Genomic DNA, 10862 nt, shown 5'->3' with positions numbered 1-10862 from the left:
CAATCAATCTTAATCCATCTCAAATTGATTAGTTTTTTGATAATACAGCAGACTCTCTGCGAAAAATATTAGATCTAATCGCTCCACTAAAAAATAAGATTATTAACAAGGGAAGCGTGCTCCCTGGTTCAGTTCTCATACTCACCAATTAAAGCAGCATACCCAAAAACTTGAGAGAAAGTGGCGTTCTACTAAATTAACAGAACACCTTTCAGCCTGGCGGAACAGTCTAAATAAATACAGGAAGGCACTTCGTTCTGCTAGAACAGCCTATTATTCATCATTAGAACACTGTAATTATGGACCACTGCATGATGAACTAATAAGACACAGAATTGTAGTGGGGCTGGCTGATAAAAGACTTTCTGAGCGTGTGCAAATGGAGAAAGGTTTGAACTTGGAAAAAACCATAAATATGGCAAGACAATCAGAGGAAATTAAGAAGCAACAAAACACACTGAGGAATGATGCCAGCAATGTGATGCAGATGGATGTATGTTCTGTGGAAGCGCAGACAACTAAATGACAAACCCAAAAACAGTAAACATACAAACAATAGGCCCTTTCCCACCGCAGGAACTTTTGCAGGAACTTTCTGTATTACCCTGAACTTTCAAAGTTCCTGGTGTGTTTCCACTGAAAATTACCCTGGTAACTGACCCTCCCCTGGCCCCAAATTTACCCTGAAGAAGTTCCTGGTAGGGAGGTAGTACTTTCCAGATTACCAGGAACCTTAAGGGGCTATGTGCTGCAGAAGGCTGAGTGGTGGACTAGACTGGCAGCATTTCTGCATTCTGTTCACCGCCAATATTTAATTCATTTAATTTCCACAAGCTTTGTATTTTGATAATTCGGAAAATGGACCAAAAGAGAAGCTACAACAAGTGGACGGACGACGAGGAAATTCAGATGGACTTTGAATCGCTGACACGAAACGAGCGAGTAAAAGCTGTCGGAGCCAAATATAAGATACAAGCCTAAAGAAATACGAGAAAAAAAGAAGAAACTTCTGCAGGATTAAAAGAAACAAAAGGACCACAACGGTCGCAGTGGATCCGACTGTCGAACAAACCAATGGTCTGTATATGACAAATATTCACTGTTTAGCTCGTTCCATGCTGTAACAGTAGTCAGTGGCATCAGCTGTTTAGTCCAAAGTGAAGTCCAGTTAACCTAATGCTAATGCTAATACTAATGCTTAATATTAACTGGTCAACAGTCTGACACTAAACCTAAATCACAGAACTGGATGTATTCGTGTTGTCACCGTGAGCTGAACACTGATTTAGTCTGTATGTTTTGTGATTTCCACCTGAAATGGACCGGACGGTCTTGTCTCTTTTTCCGAACCTGAGGCTCATTTGTGTCCTGGTCCATCGTCTACTGCTGTTTACAACAGCCCAGGTAAGAGATCTGACATGTCACATCACACTGGTAGGAATCTGTCATCATGTGTTCTGCGATTCATTTTAACATGTTTATTACTTTTCCTGTAGGAAAGCGAAAAAGGGACCAGGACCACGGAATTCCAGACCGGCTGTCCTGGGTTAGCTGGACCAGACCCTGGTCCAAAAGCCTGAACCTTTCACACGTGTTTATTTCCCTTTTAATCTCAAGGCACCTCGGGTTTTTTTTTTTGCACCTTTTGTTTTGTTTCAATTTTTAATGAAAGAAAATGTAACCTAATACTGGCTGTTCATTTACAAGGCATCAAAATATGAGTATAAATACTTTTATCAGTAATATGCAGTTGAATTAAATGCAGGCATTTGAGTAAATGTGTCTGACTTTAGAGTTGAACCTGGACTATATCTGTAAAACAAAGTTAGATGTGATTTAGTTTAAGGAATGAGAAGTTGAAAATAAATGTTCTACCATTTTTAAATACAAATTAAGGATATGTAATGATGGTCAACTTTATTTAAAATGTATTCCACATGGATTAAGTGATTCAACAACCAGTAAAATGTTAAACCCAACCCGTCCACTTAAAGTAGTGCATCATTTTATTGAACTAGAGGTTAGTTTGTGAATCTACATGAACTGGACTACAGTTTCTGTTACTGCTCCCTCATACATCATCAACCTGATTTGAATAAATTACCCTGAACTTTCGGGTGCTGTGGAAACGCAGTTACCAGGAACTTTTTTATCCCACAAAGTTCCTGGTAAATAAGTTCCTGGTAATAAAGTTCCTGGGCCTTTTGGTGGGAAAGTGTCATGCCGGCAGCCAGACGTTAGTCTGGTTTTGTCTGTCTTTTATGTTTGTTTGTCACTTCCTGTTTTATTTTGTTAAGTTTCCCCTCATGTGTCTTGTCTGTCGTCTTTACTTCCTGTTCCCTGATCGTTCTTACCTTTCACCTGATTACCTGTCTCCGCCCTGATTTGCTCCACCTGTGTCTAGTTGTCTTCCCTCCCTTTTGTGTATTTAAACCCTGTCTCTTCCCCCTGTCAGTCGCCAGTTTGTTACTCTTGCAGTACTTACCAGCGTTCTGATCTTGTCTGTCTGTTTTTGGATTCCTGTTTTTTGACCCGTTTTGCTTACCCGGTTTTGCCTACTGCCTGCTCCCTGTCGGTTTTTTCTGCCTCATCTGATTCCCCGGTTCTGATCGCCTTGCCTGACTTTTGGTACGTGAGTTATTTGTCTTACCCTTATGTCCTGTCGCCTGAGTAATAGCTTGCCTGTGTATGACCTGTTTCCGTCCCTGACCTCCCTTTGCTTTTCCCCAGTCGGGAAAAAGACCCCGCTAACCACACGGGGAGACGGGTTGTCGTTCTCGGTCCGGAGGACTGATTCGAAGAGGAAATTACCACCTATTATCCTCAAGATTTTGTCAATAATATTTTTCCTACACCTGTGTGTGATTAATAAATTCTTTGAACTTAACATCTTGACTCTGAGTTCTGCTTTTGGATTCTGTGCCTGTACTAGCGCCATTACAGGAAAGGGCCTAATGGTACTAGGCCACACTTCAACAGCAGGAGTAAAAACCCATATAGCTCCCAGTGCTACAAATGTGGAGGGCTGTCTCACTCAAAACATGAGTTCCCTGCTAATGATGCTAAGTGCCATTCCTGTGGAAAAAAAGGTCACTACCAGCACGTTTGTCGCTCAGGCAAGACTGTTATATGTATTGAGGAAGTGGAGGAGAAAAGTTTCTTCCTTGGTTCTGTGACATCTGATAACTCTACATGGACTGCTGATGTAGAGGTGATACATAAAATACTTACATTTAAACTAGACACTGGAGCGGATGTAACTGCTGTGTCACAAGCTAATTTCAACTGGATATTCTCAAGCGCACAAAAGCCCGTTCTCCAGAAACCAGAGAAACCCATGTTAGGTTCGGGACGGATCCCGCTAAAGGTGTTGGGTTTCATCAGACTGCAGCTTAGGTATAGAGCCAAACAGACCATGGAAAAGGTGTATGTTGTTAAAAATTTGTGCTCATCTTTGCTTGGTCTGCCAGCCATTACAGCCCTTGGCCTAATCGTGTGGGTCAACAGCACGACCATGGACAGTCTCAAGGCAACCTACCCCATGCTATGTAGTGGATTAGGGAATGTGAAAAGGGCATACCACATAAAACTTAAACCAAATGCTGTGCCATTCTCCGTTAAAACCCCCAGGAGAATTCCCCTACCATTGGTGGGAAAAGTGAAAGACGAGCTCCAACGGATGGAAAAGCTAGGTGTCATTAGTCGTGTGGCGGGACCGACAGAGTGGTGTTCTGGCATGGTGGTTGTACCCAAGAAAGCCAGTCCAAGACTGCGCCTATGTGTGGATTTTATGGGCCTGAATGAGTATGTGTGCCATAAAAAGTACATCCTACCGTCTGTGGAGCAGAGCCTCAGAATGATTGCTGGAGCGAAGGTATTCAGCAAATTGGACACTAACAAGGGGTTCTGGCAGATTCCACTAACAGAAGAATCAGCTAAGTACACCACATTCATAACATCCTTTGGCCGGTTTCACTTTAACCGTCTTCCCTTTGGCATCAACTCTGCACCTGAACACTTTCAGAGTGTGATGGCTGAAGTCATAGAGGGCCTTGAGGGTGTGGTCTGCCACATAGATGACCTGCTGGTGTGGGGATGTGACCAAGCAGAGCATGATGCTCGTCACCATACTGTGCTACAAAGAGTGGAAAAGGCAGGCATCACCTTGAATGTGGAAAAGTGTGAAGTCTCTAAGAGCAAGGTGGTCTTCTTGGGTCACATCATCTCAGCTTCGGGTATTAGTCTGGACCCAAGCAAAATGGAGGCCATCACAGAGATGAGAGAGCCTAACAATGTAAGTGAGTTGAGTTTTCTGGGCATGGTCAGCCAGATGGAGAAATTCATCCTTCAGCTGACTGAAAAAGACAAAGCGCTCCGTGATCTCCTCTCCAAAAAGAACTGTTGGATATGGGGCGTGGACTAGGAGATGGCGTTTAAAGGACTAAAAAAAGCAATGACCTCTCCCCCAGTGCTGGCCATGTATGATCCTAACAGAGATATTAAAGTATCAGCCGATGCTTCATCATATGGCTTGGGAGGCGTTCTTCTCCAGAGATGGGAGGAGGACTGGTGACCTGTGTGTTATGCATCGCGGTAACTCTCTCCAACCTAACAACGCAACGCACAGGTGGAAAAGGACGCTCTGGGCCTCACATGGGCATCTGAGCAGGGCTGGGATTTCCTATTCGGGAAACATTTTTGCACAGAGACAGACCATAAACCGCTTCTTTCTTTGCTTGGTGCACAAGCTTTGAATGTTTTGCCACTGAGGATTCAGTGCTTCAGGATGAGGCTAATGCGCTATTTGTATTCAATAGTGCATGTACCAGGAAAGTTGCTCTGCACAGCAGATGCACTGTCGCGCTCGCCAGCAGTGGTGTGCACAGACATTTAGAGGGGCAGGTCCTCAGCCAACGAAAAAGGGCATCCCTCTCCCGAGCCCAACAGTCCTGATCTGCAGCATTTTCATAAATATTGGTCCGCAATAACTTGCCATCACTGTTTATTCAGTATTACACATATGTTAGCATTCTACAAAACAATGTGCTGCTACTGCAATGGCCTTACACATTTCACACCAAATAACTAGAAAAAAACAAACAAAGAACATTCTACTTACACTCTAAGAAATGAAACATGGCTGTTGTTTGTATTACATCATTGTTTTTAGTAAAAACTACTAAATAGTAGCAATTTTGGTAGTTAAAACAAGAGAGATTCATTACATTAACTTAATAGTAAAGGATTTTGGAACTACATAATTGTGTTGAATTGTAATTACTTAATCAAGCTATTTAAAATGCACGAGACTGTCCCAACGCGGTTTCCGTACTTTCTTGCACATGCGCAGTCCGGCCGAGAAAGAACTGCCACTTTGAGTATCCATGTGGCCCTGAACAGACCGAACTGTCTTTTCAATCCTTTGCCAGCCTTCGATTTTGTGGTAAGTACACAAATTGTTAAACAATATTAAACAAAATGTTCTGTACTGTATACAAGAGTATGCAGTACAAGTATTTTTGACTTTTCACTATCGGTCATTGTTAAAAAAAAAACAAAAAAAAAAAGTGAATCGCTTGCTTAACTCGCACTGTTAAATGACTGAAATTAACCTCCTGAGACCCTGCTCCACACGAGGAGACACTGTATTTTGTCTTCCCTGCACCGTAATATTTCATTCTGTTCAAATTAAGCAGCTTTAACACAGGATGTGGCACCGGCGCTGCAGCAAAGGACAAGCTAGCGCAGGTTGTTGAGATCGTTGAGACCACACACTAGCTGCGGTCAGAGTTCAAATTTGTTTAACTTTGACCGTTGTGCGCTAACGAGCGGCCGTCTGCACGGAGGGAAACGTGGAGAAAAAGCAGGTTTTGTGTGTCTTTAGAGTCTTTAGGTTACCGTGACTACACAGAAAGTTTGTAATTTTTGCAGTCACTTATTTTGGAAAGCAGTGTTGGGATATTTGTTCAATTGTACCTTTGGTCATTTTGTCCTTGTAAAAATAATTATTTTTAGTGTAGTTTTTGTTTGATTTGTTTGTGTTTGTCGATAAAGTTGTATGTCATGTGTGGATGGAAGGTGCAGCGAGGGGGGGGGGGGGGGGGGGGGGGTAATCGGACGGGTTAAACGGCCAATTTTACATCCGGCCTGTTTTTATTTATTTTCTTTTGGTCATCCAGGCGAACACGGTAATTATTAATTTTAATAAGTTGTCAGAGAATACTTTGTTTAGAAAGAAGTGAGACAAAGGTATTTGTTTATTGCAGTTTCAAAATTCAAATCTGATATTGCCATGTTTGTGTTTATAGTTTTTTAATGGTGTACCACCAAGTACTATTCCTTCTGTGAAGAATAAACTTTGTGGACACCAGTATGAATCGTGGACTCTTTCAGTGACCAACAGTTACACCTGAATTATATGACAACTTAGCGGTTGTATTGAAAGAAGTTTTTGTAGAGTGAAGTGCTATGAGATGACATATGTTGTTAATTGGCACTATATACATAAAATTTAATTTAATAGTGCTGAAGCTCACTGAGCACTGGCAAGGGTCATGCTACTTAGCACGGGACAAATACATCTTCTTTGATGCAAATGAAAGCTTCCAGCTTGAAAGCATGGTGAGGTCGCCCTGTTAGTTTTGAAAACTCTGCATATTGTGCTTGCTAGTCCACGCCTCTCCAGGAGCTGTGTGCTGAAACCCGCGGCGAGCGCATGGCCGTGTCCTACTATTACTTATTGCTGTTCATATTACTACTTATGGCTATTTATTTTTCAAAAAAATGCTTAGTTTTTATGTTCATTAGGTCCAACTAATCCCAATTAACTACACTTGGTTAAATCAAAAACGCATGGCCCAAAATATTAGGGTCTCAGGAGGTTAAATAAGTACCCTTGTTTGTCTTTAAAGTATTAGAATCTATCACCAAAGAAGTGGAATGTCATGCTTTATCTGTCAGAGTTTTTAATAGTCTGTAAATAATGATTTATTACTTGATTTGTCTATTTGGTGATGTTAACTTAACCCGCATAGCTAAAGCTAAGCAGACACCTCAAGTTTTGGAGACTCCTTGCAGGAGGCTTGTCCAGTGATGGAATGCAAAGTACATTTACTCAAGTACTGTATTTAAGTGGTTATTTGAGATACTTGTAATGTTAATTCACTTGAATGTTTCCATGTCATGAAACTTTTTTTTTTTTTAAAACTTGTGCTTGTACTCCACTAGAGGCAGATATAGTACTTTGTACTCAGTTACATTTATATAGCATGTAAATTTAATCGCTAGTTACTTTTGCTTTGTTTTTGCTTGCCTTTGTTATGTAAAGCACTTAGTGCTACATTTTATTGCATGAAAAGTGCTAGGTAAATCTGATTGATATTCTGATTTTACATTTTAGGAATACTATTTTTGGCATTGTGTGATCAACTAGGAGTTGTCTTTGGGAGTGGCTTAGTTGAAGGGTGCAAGGCCAGCGGATCAATAGTAGTGGTGAGTGTCTTTCACTTAACTAAATAAGTTTGTTATTCATTGCTATAAATAATTTAGGACACACAAATTGCTTCAGAAATATACCAATGCAACAATAGCTATAATTTAGAGCTAGCAATCACTGTTGAATATTTACTCTTATCTCTTTCTCTAGGTTGTAAATGTGGAGATGCAAATGGTGTCCTGAAACTCAATCTACAAGGTACCAATTACTGAAGCACTATAGGTTAAAACACGGCCATTTTGATCTGAGACACACAATTCCATGCACATACTATGACTGCCCATGCTCATTCAAAACATGGAATGCTCTTAAAAGTCATTTAAGTAGATGTCATGTTAATGTTTTACCCGTAGCAAGTGCAGAACTTGTAACATTTACATGCCTTTTGTGTCCTGGAAGTGTCATAATATCTAGTAGAGAGTACTTTTCTCATATCAACAACCACTTGAAGCGCTATGAAACTGTGACTTGTATGTTTCAGAATTGTTCTTTTGAAACTAACATATATGCTACTTTCAAATCTCATAAGAACAGGAAGCATGGCACTTGCACAGTAAAAGATTTTAAAGCTGAATTAGTGAAAAGTAGTGAAATAAATGAGGATCACTCTTCTGAAGAACATTCCACTGATCTTGCAGAAATTGGTTCTGGTCTAGATTCTCCCAATTTCATTGAAACGGGCACAGAACATGAAAACCTGCAAGACACAATTATTAAAAAATTTGGATCTGTTCTTCTGAAATTAGAGATTTACTCACATGTACCAAGCTCAACAACTGATGAGTTCCTTGAAGAATTGCACTTTATTTTCACCTCTGCTGTAGTGCCCATATCAAATAGTATAGTTGTTGATATTTTCAAAAAGCATGACATTCTTGTTGATCAGTTTATAATCAATGAGCTGAGCCTTGCCATTTCTACTCATAATCCTTTGGCAAAAGCCATAGCTAAGGATGGTCCACTAGCTTCAGCTTTTAAACGTCAACAATACTACAAGGATCATTTCAAGGTTGTGGAGCCTTTTGAATATGTACTTGATGCAAGGTCCAATAAAACCTTTCATTATGTTCCCTTGCTCAAGTCTCTCCAACAACTGTTCAGCCGTAATGATGTAGTTGATAAAGTTATTGATAGTCATACTGCCTGCTCTGTAAATCAACAGCTTTATTTGTCTTTTCGGGATGGTGAATACTATAAGAACAATCCATTTTTTTCAGCTGAAGATTTAAGAATCTCCCTGTGCTTTTATATAGACGAGTTTGATGTGTGTAATCCCTTGGGGACGTCGAGGAAGAAACACAAACTTTGTGCAGTGTGCTGGATTTTAGGTAATTTACCTCCTGGTAGTAGCTCAGCCCTATCCTCAGTTTACCTAGCGTTGTTGTGCAAAAGTGATTATGTCAAAGCATTTGGCTATAAGACAATATTTGAGCCACTTTTGCATGACATAGTGACTTTGGAACAGCAAGGGTTATATATTCCACAGCTGGGGTCATTTATAAAGGGCACAATACAGTGTGTTATTGCTGATAATCTTGGGGCTCATGGCCTAGCTGGGTTTGTAGAGAGTTTCTCAGGGAAGTATTTCTGTCGATTTTGTACAGCTCAGCTTAGTGACATTACGGTGCAAGAAGTAAAATCGGGATCATTCCAGCGCAGAAGCAAAGAAGGTCACCAGATTCACGTCACAGCCGCTCAGGAAGAAGGGGTAAGCTGCTGTGGTGTTAAAAGAGCCTGTGTTTTAACTGACAGTCTGTCTAACTTTAATGTCATTAGTGGTTACCCACCAGACATTGTACATGATCTTTTTGAGGGCATAGTTCCCGTTGAACTAGTGCAGTGCATTGCTGTACTTCTGTCTAAGAAGTTAATCACTCTTGATCAACTCAATAATTTCATCCATTTGTTTCCATATAAGTGGGGGGATAAAACAAACCGTCCTCATGTGATACCGCAAGCCTTCCGAAGGAAACAAACAATAGGTGGAAACGCTCATGAAAACTGGTGTCTCCTTAGATTACTTCCTTTTATGGTTGGAAAACTTGTTCCTGATGATGAACCTACATGGCAGGTAATTTTGGATTTAAAAGATGTTGTTGAATTAGTAGATGCCCCGGTTCATTGTGTTGAGACTATTGGATATTTGGAATGCAAAATCTCAGAGCACCGAAAACGTTATCAGGAAGTCTTCCCGGACAAAAAATTGTTGCCAAAACATCATTTTCTGGAACATTATCCAGAGATGATTAAATGTTTTGGACCCCTTGTAGCATTATGGACCATACGATTCGAGGCCAAGCACAGCTTCTTTAAGCAGATTGTTAGGCATACAAAGAATTTCAAAAACATAACTTTGTCACTGGCAAAAAAACATCAGCTGATGGTGGGCTATCATATGCTCATACCTGACAGTGAAAAGTCTTCCATGGAGGTAGCACAAACCTCAAAAGTCTCCATAGATGTCCTAAATGAGGATGTTGTGAATATTCTCTCTCAGAAGTACCCTGAAGTAACTGCTGTAAACCTTGCCAATAGTGTCACTATTGATGGCATAAACTACAAAAAGGGCATGATAGTTGTGCATGGATCATGTGGGGGTCTTCCAGAATTCTCAGAAATCATTCAGCTATGTATTATACGAGATGGCCTGAGTCTCATCATTAGAAAATTGTGCTCATGGTATAGGGAACACTACAGAGCCTACGAGTTGCATCCAACAAGAGATCTGGTGTTGGTTAGTTTGGAGGAGCTTGCCGACCATCACCCTTTGGCTGACTACAAAGTTGGATCCATACGACTGGTGACCTTAAAAAGATTTGTGCATGTAACAAGTAAGTTGTTCATTTTTAAAAGTTTGACAGATTTGTTATTTGCTAATTATCAGTACACCATGTAAATAAATAAATTAACTGCAGATACTGAAATTTTTAACAGGAAACCTAAATAAACCCTAGCTTGGAATTGAAAGAAAGTATTAATGAAATTATTGCACACTTGGTTTAACGTCTAGGGAAAAACATTGTGTTACTCATTCAATCTGCTTCATCAGAAAGGTGCCTATGTTACTTGGTCACTGTTAATCATCATCTCCACAGTCCCAACAACTGTCATATTTTATTCAGATATTGCAAAATCCTGATTGGTGCTCAAAAATATGAGTCACCACATTCTTCCATTTGAGTCCTGCCCATTTCAAGCCAGTGAGGAGAACACAGATAAAAACAGTACAGACAGAATTCTGACTTGTGTAATAATAAAAAAAATTCCAAACCTTGACAATAATTTGTTGGTACATCTTAAAACATTACAACATCATGTAAAAGTTCATAAATTTACCTGTAATTTGATTCAGGAAGTAATACTTTAA

Source organism: Sphaeramia orbicularis, chromosome 19, assembly GCF_902148855.1.
Source record: "Sphaeramia orbicularis chromosome 19, fSphaOr1.1, whole genome shotgun sequence".
In the NCBI taxonomy this organism is placed as follows: Eukaryota; Metazoa; Chordata; class Actinopteri; order Kurtiformes; family Apogonidae; genus Sphaeramia; species Sphaeramia orbicularis.
The sequence above is the reverse complement of the archived record's forward strand: the minus strand, read 5'-3'. Positions refer to the sequence as shown.